This window comes from Myotis myotis, unplaced genomic scaffold (genome assembly GCF_014108235.1).
Source record: "Myotis myotis isolate mMyoMyo1 unplaced genomic scaffold, mMyoMyo1.p scaffold_m19_p_2, whole genome shotgun sequence".
Taxonomy (NCBI): Eukaryota; Metazoa; Chordata; class Mammalia; order Chiroptera; family Vespertilionidae; genus Myotis; species Myotis myotis.
The window spans coordinates 82,156,275-82,163,711 of NW_023416324.1; the positions used below are offsets into that span (position 1 = coordinate 82,156,275).

Below are 7,437 nucleotides of genomic sequence, written 5' to 3' on the forward strand. Positions count from 1 at the left end.
CTCATCACTCCCTCACAAGTATGGTGCTTCCAGGTCTACCACTGGAGCTTGCTGTTCAATGCATCAATGAAGAAGTGCATTGCTATGGACTGAATGTTTGTGTCACCCCAAAATTCAGATGTTAAAGTCCTAGCCCTAATGTGATGGCAGCAGGACTAATATACACATATACTAGTAATATATTTTAAAATAATTTGATAACTTTATTTGTCATAATTAGTTTCCTTTATAATCTTATGTATTCCCTTTCATGCATTTGAAAGTGTTATTCTAAGAATGGGTCCACTGACTTCAGCCCTGCTTAAGGAGATTATATTGTTTTATGTTTTATTCATCCTCACCCAAGGATATTTTTTCCATTGATTTTTAGAGAGTGGAAGGAGGGAGGGAGAGAGAAAAAAAATCCATGTCATAGAGACACATAGATTGATTGCCTCCCACACACACCCTGACTAGGGTGGGTGAGAAAAAAAATCCATGTCATAGAGACACATAGATTGATTGCCTCCCACACACACCCTGACTAGGGTGGGGGATCAAACTGCAACATGCCCTTGCTACATGCCCTTGACCAGGAATCGAATCCGGGACTCTTTCCTGTGCAGGCCAACATTCTAACCACTGAGCACACTGGCCAGGGCAAGGAGACTGTCCTTTTTATCAGCCTTCCTTCTTGGCCACACCTCTACTTAACAAAACAGCTTCCTCCTGCCTCCCAGGCTGAGCAATGGTGGTTTAGAACATGGTGTTAGTGAGGCTTTTTAATGGTTTTTTCCCCTTGTAGACCAGCATCTTCATCCACTTCTACCATCACAGATTTCTTCTTGGCCTCAGCCAGCGTCTGACCGAGTGTGTGCTGTTGAGGGAAGGTGTGCCCAGAGCAGTGTAAACCCAGCGCTCCTGAGGCCAGACTCTCAAGCACACCAGGTCTCAGCATTGCTGATCTCTGAGGAGGGCAGAGCTGTGCGTAGCAGGTGGAGCAGTTGAAAGGCCACTGGCCATTTATTCAAAAGACATTTTGTTTTATATTGACTTGATGTGATTAGTTCATTTTAGAATAAAGACCAGACAAATCCTGTATTTCAAGCTTGCCAGCACCACTTACTAACTATTGATCCTTGAAGAATCTGTTACCTCTTGGAGCTTCAGTTTCCTCATCTGCCAAGTGATGGATACAGCAGCAAAGGTTCAGTTCTCAAAACATGTCCTCATTCTCATTCTCTCTCTCTCTCTCTCTCTCTCTCTCCCACCTCTCTCTCTCTCCTTCTTTATTTTGAGATCTGTAATATTTTAATTTCAATAATATTATTGGATAATAATATACTTACAGTAATGGAACTTGAGCATCTTGAGGAAAGGAATTTAAATTTTAAAGTCTATCATATTGACCTAAACTCCTCGGACTGAAACAGCTTTAGGACAGCTCAGGGTTAGTTCTTGTTTTGCTTTGTTCTGTTTTGCTTTATCTAGAATCTGTGCTTCTATATGTCAGCTCTAGGTGGCAGTAATGTATCGTGAAGACTCGTCGTGAACTAGGCAGCCAGCATCCTGTTTCAAGTCTGGAGGCTGAGGAGCACCCTAAGGAAAATGTGAATGTGATCACTGGGTGCCAAGGCTCCCCTGACGCTCTGCGCGCAGGTCAGCTCACCACCGCTATCTCTTCAGGTCAACTGGGTTGGAGGGAGGAAGGAAAGAAAGCCACGGGCTCATGAGGACATTACATCAGGGTGCAATGGGATAAGGTGAATTGATGGGTGTTTGTCCAAACTATCTTCCTATCTTCTAATTTACTTCTCTCTTGCATTCTCTCTCTCTATCTCTCTCTCTCTCTCTCCCTCCCTCCCTCCCTCACACACGCACACGCACACGCACACGCACACGCACACACACACACACGTGCACACACACACGAGCTTAAGGAGAGAGTGCATTTGGGGGAGAGTTTATTTCATTCCCCTGGATTTATTTACAACAGTGTATATGTCAGTGTCCTCATATGTAGAATGGTGCTAATATTTTCCACCTTCAATGTGCTATCATGAGGATTAAGTTAGTTAACGAATGTAGAGAATGAGTTGCAGGACACATAGTAAAATAAATGTTAGCTACTAGTGTAACTAGTCTTACCCAAAGGTCTTTGCATTTATCTGAAGGACTAGGAGGAGATCTGGGCATGGCCACTTAGGGGATGAATGAAAAGGGGTACAGAGAAACACATACAGACACACGCACATACACACACAGTCTCCCCTGAATATAGACTGTGGAGCCACAAAAAGAAGAATGTCTAAGGTAGTTTTAAAGGAAAAATGAAAGCCTAAAGGCGTTGGTGGTAAGGTCTCAGCTCATTTACCTTAAGAATGGATGGGGAGTTAACATTTTTCATGGTGAAGAAAGAGAAGCGCATTCATGAGCTGTGGTAGGAGCAGCCTTGTTTTCAGGAAGTAACTTTCTCCAACACATGAAGTCCTAGGATGGGCGTCAGTATGGCGGTAGCACAGCCCATCCCAGGCACACAGCCTGAGCACACTGCTGTCCTTGGCATGGATGTGCCATGAATGCAAATGGGCTGTGCAGGGTCAGAACAGATGTGCTCTTTTGGAGAACCTGACTTAGTGCTCACATGTGTTGATAAACGTGTCCTATTATGAGACAATCAACTATGTGGAAATCCCAACTTGCAAATCAAAAACGAGTTGGTTAATTTCTCAAGTAGGAAAAAAATTCTACACTTCACAAAATAATTCACCATTGGACTCCTTTAAACCACTGATGCTGTTTTGAGTACATTCCCACACCACCTCTCTGAACCGTATTATGGGGTCATATCTGAGGAGCTTCGTCTGCAAGCAGATTCACTAGAAAGCAAAGAGGTTTATAAAAAGCATTCATTTCCAGTAGATTCGTCAGTAAGTGTAACCCATGTAGACACACCTTGGGTGTGTTTGCACAGCTGATGAACTGTCAACAGGATGAGAAGGGGTTCAGAGTACCTCTTAATTCTCTCTCAACTCTCCTCCTTTTACAGCCCCTCCTCCTCCTCCTCATTACTATTATCATTACTGTTAAGGCCTTTTTTCTTGTCAATTTTTAGGAGCATTCCTTTTTAATTTTATTTTTTACATTTTACAGTTTACATTCAATGTTATTTTGTACTAGTTTCAGGTGTGTGGCAAGGTCATTATTATTTTGCAAAGGTTTTCACCTCTGTGTAGAAGGGAAAGACCAAATTTTTTAAAATATTTTTTATTTATTTTATTTATTTCAGAGAGAAAGGGAGAGATAGAAACATCAACAATGAGAAAAAATCATTGATCAGCTGCCTCCTGAATGCCCCCCTCCCACTGGAGATCAAGCCCACAACCTGGGCATGTACCCTAGACTGGAATCGAACCTGGGACCCTTCAGTCCACAAGTCAGTGCTCTATCCACTGAGCCAAACTGGCTAGGGCTGAAGGCTGAATTTTAACACATTCTAGCAGGTGTGGTTTTGCTATGAAAGCAATTATGAGGCTGAATGGGGTGCTGAAAGGCCATTTGTTCACAGGATATTCCCCACCTGAGCTGGTTTTACTAAAGGTAGACACCACAATTCAAGTGTCTAGACTGCTTCCCAATTGCAAAAACAAGAGCTGAAAAATAGTACTTTTACTCTTTCTGAAAAGATGTTAATGTCATGGGCTTTTTTAAAATTAAATCATTGACCAAATTCACAAATATTCTCCATCATAACCTTTTACACTTGGCAGGAGATGAGGACTATGATGTCAGCTTCTGATTTGGAAAACTTTTCCTTCCAAGACTGTCATAGACACCATGAGAAAAAAAAAATGCATCACTGCCAAGCTAAAAAAAAAAAAAGAAAAAAGAAAAAGAAAAAGAAAAGAAAGAAAGAATAAAAGTTTTTACAACTCAATCTAATTTGTGTCTATTATTTAAAAAAAAAAAAAATCCCTGGCTGGTTTGTCTCAGTGGATAGAGTGTTGGCCTGCAGGCTGAAGGGTCCCAGGTTCCATTCCGGTCAAGGGCACATGCCTGGGGTGTGGGCTCAATCCCCAGTAGGGGGCATGCAGGAAACAGCTGATCAATGATTTTCTCTCATTATTGATGTTTCTATCTCTCTCTCCCTCTCTGAAATCAAAAATATATATATTTAAAAAAGACATTATGCAGGCCTCCAACCTGCCTTTAGAGGTTAACCAATTAACGTGGAAAGCTAGAAAATTATTATCCCACGATTAGTTATGTAGTTTGTTAGCTGAGACATATGTTTATTTTTTGCTTTTTTGATAATGTGGAGACAGAGTATGCCTTCTGCTTACTTTGTATCCTCACTGGTTCTAGCCATGTGCTGGGCAGGTCTGTAAACAAATGCTTATTGATCTGACTTGCTGAACACCTAAAAGTCTTTTGCATGAGAGAACATCCTATATAATAAAGAGCTAATATGCTAATTAGAACAAACCACCAAACGACCATCCGGGCACCTTCTGGATGAAGCCGGGGCTGCGAGGGCTGGCCAAGGCTGCAAGGGGCTGTGAGGGCCGGCTGAGGCAGCTGGTGCTGTGAGGGCCGAGCCCCTTGCACAAATTTCATACATCAGGCCTCTAGTTATATTAGAAAGAGCTCTGGACTGAGCCTTATAAGATCCCAGCCTAATCCATGTTCTGTGACCCTATGGCATTATTATATAAATCACTTCTCTCTAGACCTCAAATATCCCAAATAAAAAAACAAGGTTGACATTTTCCTCTTCCTTGACCCTATGAGGAACCTATAAAATTATATGAGGCAATAATAACATTACAGCATCTCATCTTTTTATAACAGTTTATGATTTCTAAAGTACTTACAATATATATATACCCTATTGCATTTGGTCCTCATAAAAGCACTATAAAGTAAAAGGCAGTGTATTAATGGAGAGTATGTATGGATAGGCTGAGCAGTTTCCAAATCTTCAAGTCCTGGTTCCTTTGTGCTGAACAATGTCTTGTTCAATTTCTCCCTCTCTTCTCCCATTTCACTATCAGCAGTCAGGAGAAACCAGGCCAGACCTTCAACACTTTGCTTAGAAATTTCTTCAGCTAATCTTTGAGTTTATTACTTACAAGTTCTACCTTCTACAAAACTCCAGAACAAATTCGGCTAAGTCCTCTGCCACTTTATAGCGAGGATTGCCTTCCCAATATCCAATAACATGCTCCTCACTTCCATCTGAGCACCTTTAACTTTTGTATTTCTATTACAGTCTCTTCAAGGCCATCTAGGTTTTTCTAACATATGCCTCAAGCATCTCCCTGCTTCTACCTATTACCCAGTCCCAAAGCCACTTCCACCTTTTTTGTTATTTGTTGTAGCAGCATCCAGATACTAATAGCAATGCCTGCATTAATTTGCTGGGGCAACCATAATGAAATATCAGAGACTGGGGGGCTTAAACCACAGAAATGTATTTTCTCACAGTTCTGGAGGCTGGAAGTCTGGGGTCAGTGCTGGTCTGGTTGATTTCATCCTGAGACCTCTTTTCTTGGCTTATAGATGCCCACTTTCTCTCTGTCTTCACATGGTCTTCCCTCTGTATGTTCTAATCTCCTCTCTTATAAGGACACCAGTTGCATTGGATTAAAGCCCACCCTAAAAACTTCATTTTAATTTTTTTAATTTATTGATTTGAGAGAGAGACAGAGTAAAAGTGAGATAGAGATAGGGGGAGAGAGAGCGAGAGAGAGAGAGAGAGAGAGAGAGAGAGAGAGAGAGAGAGTGTTACCAATTTGTTGTTTCTCTTATTTATGTATTCATTGGTTTCTTCTTGCATGTGCCCTGACTGGACATCAAACCTGCAACCTTGGCGTATTGGGACAACCTCCAACCACCTGAGCTACCTGGCCAGGACCATTCTAATTTGATTGATATGGAGGTTATATGGAGATCTTTATGGACCTGCCTGCAAATGAGAATTAAACCCACAGATGAGAATACCAATGTGCATAGGGACTTAAAATTATAGGACTAATATAATCAAGACCCAAAGATTCTGGTTTCTTTGTTCAGTCTATTAACGTGAAAAATGTATACATTGGAAGTGTGTGCCCTAGGTAAGTAGACTTATGAATGATGATGGTTGTGGTCATGGGAAATGCCAATGACCTTGAAAGGGTTACTACAAATTTAACAGATCAAAGCACTGCAGCATGCCTAATGTCTTTTGCAAATTGTTTGAAAGGTTAAGTGTGTGACACTGATATTATTTTAAGGCTTAACTATTTTCTGTTGCATTTTTAGAATTAAATGTTTTATCTGCCCCAGAATTATAATCCCAGAAGTTATTAAGAAAGGAGATCATATTATCATCTCTATCCTTTGAATGGTATAAATCTCTTCAGACAAAATTTGAAACTAAACCTCTGTACTCAGGCACTATGGACTGATTAAGAAACAGTTCAGTCATTATCAAGCCAAAAAAAATTAGTGAGAAGAGCTCTGGTTGGCAGAGTATCATCCTGAGTCCTGACCTGAAAATCACTCAACTCTAACTAGCGGCCTCATTGCCAAGGTCACTGGCTTTGTCTCCATCCTATACAGCGAACCATCCTCTGATCATGCAGGTCACTACTCTGTAAACTAGGGATTAACTCTCCCAGAGGCTTAGGGTCACATGTAAAATTCACTTTAAAATAGATATGTGTGTATTAAAGGTAGGGGAGAAACATTTTTAAATGTTGCTCTTCAAGTGTGAGTCTGTCCTTGGATTTAAAAATGTGTGTGTTAAGTATAACACCCTAAGTGTATATTTATGTTTGAAAAGAATCACACAATAGATTAAAACATCCTTCTATAAACACAAAAGCTATGTCCTTGAGGTCTCTGGGAGCTCCAAGGAGAGAAAGAGCTGGAGGTAGGTCCAAGCTGCTAAATTCATCATCATGAGCACATGGTGCCAAATCAGGATGAACAGAACTCCTCCCACCTAAGTCCAAGCCTCTCTCTCCTGGGAGACTAATTATGACCACTGGGGGCAAGTTCGAAGCAAATAAAACTAGTCAAGCTATAAATTATCATTCACCTACTGGGTCCAGATAAAGAAGGGGCTGAATCATAGCTTACCAAGGTCCTTCGGTGGCCAAGCATCAGGTCAATGCACAGATTTCTTCATTGTTGGGATGTTAAACCTCAAGATCCTTTTATCTGAGGGCCTGCTGCACAGGGCAAGAGTGCCCATAGCTGTCAGGCAGGCCCAGGTAAGTAAATAAGATCTGACAGTTACAATATTTCTCTCTGAGCTTGTCTCCATTCTGTGACAATTAATTTAAAAGGACATTTTAGCACGGGTGCCAAATAATAGAAAAAAATTGATTAAAAATGCAACCAGCTGGCATCTCAACCTTCCTGACAAGTCATGATCAGACCTGCCCTTTGGCAAGCAGCTTCTGTGCC

The 7,437-nt window shown here is 41.2% G+C and overlaps 1 long non-coding RNA gene across 1 annotated transcript; it reads left to right on the top strand.

The window, feature by feature from the left end:
- Positions 1–426: 426 nt before the first annotated feature.
- On the top strand, positions 427–3,844 carry LOC118676558. The gene is made up of 3 exons (XR_004974151.1): positions 427–1,186; positions 1,493–1,638; positions 3,750–3,844. It is a non-coding gene; the product is annotated as an uncharacterized LOC118676558 (long non-coding RNA).
- The last annotated feature ends 3,593 nt before the right edge of the window (positions 3,845–7,437 follow it).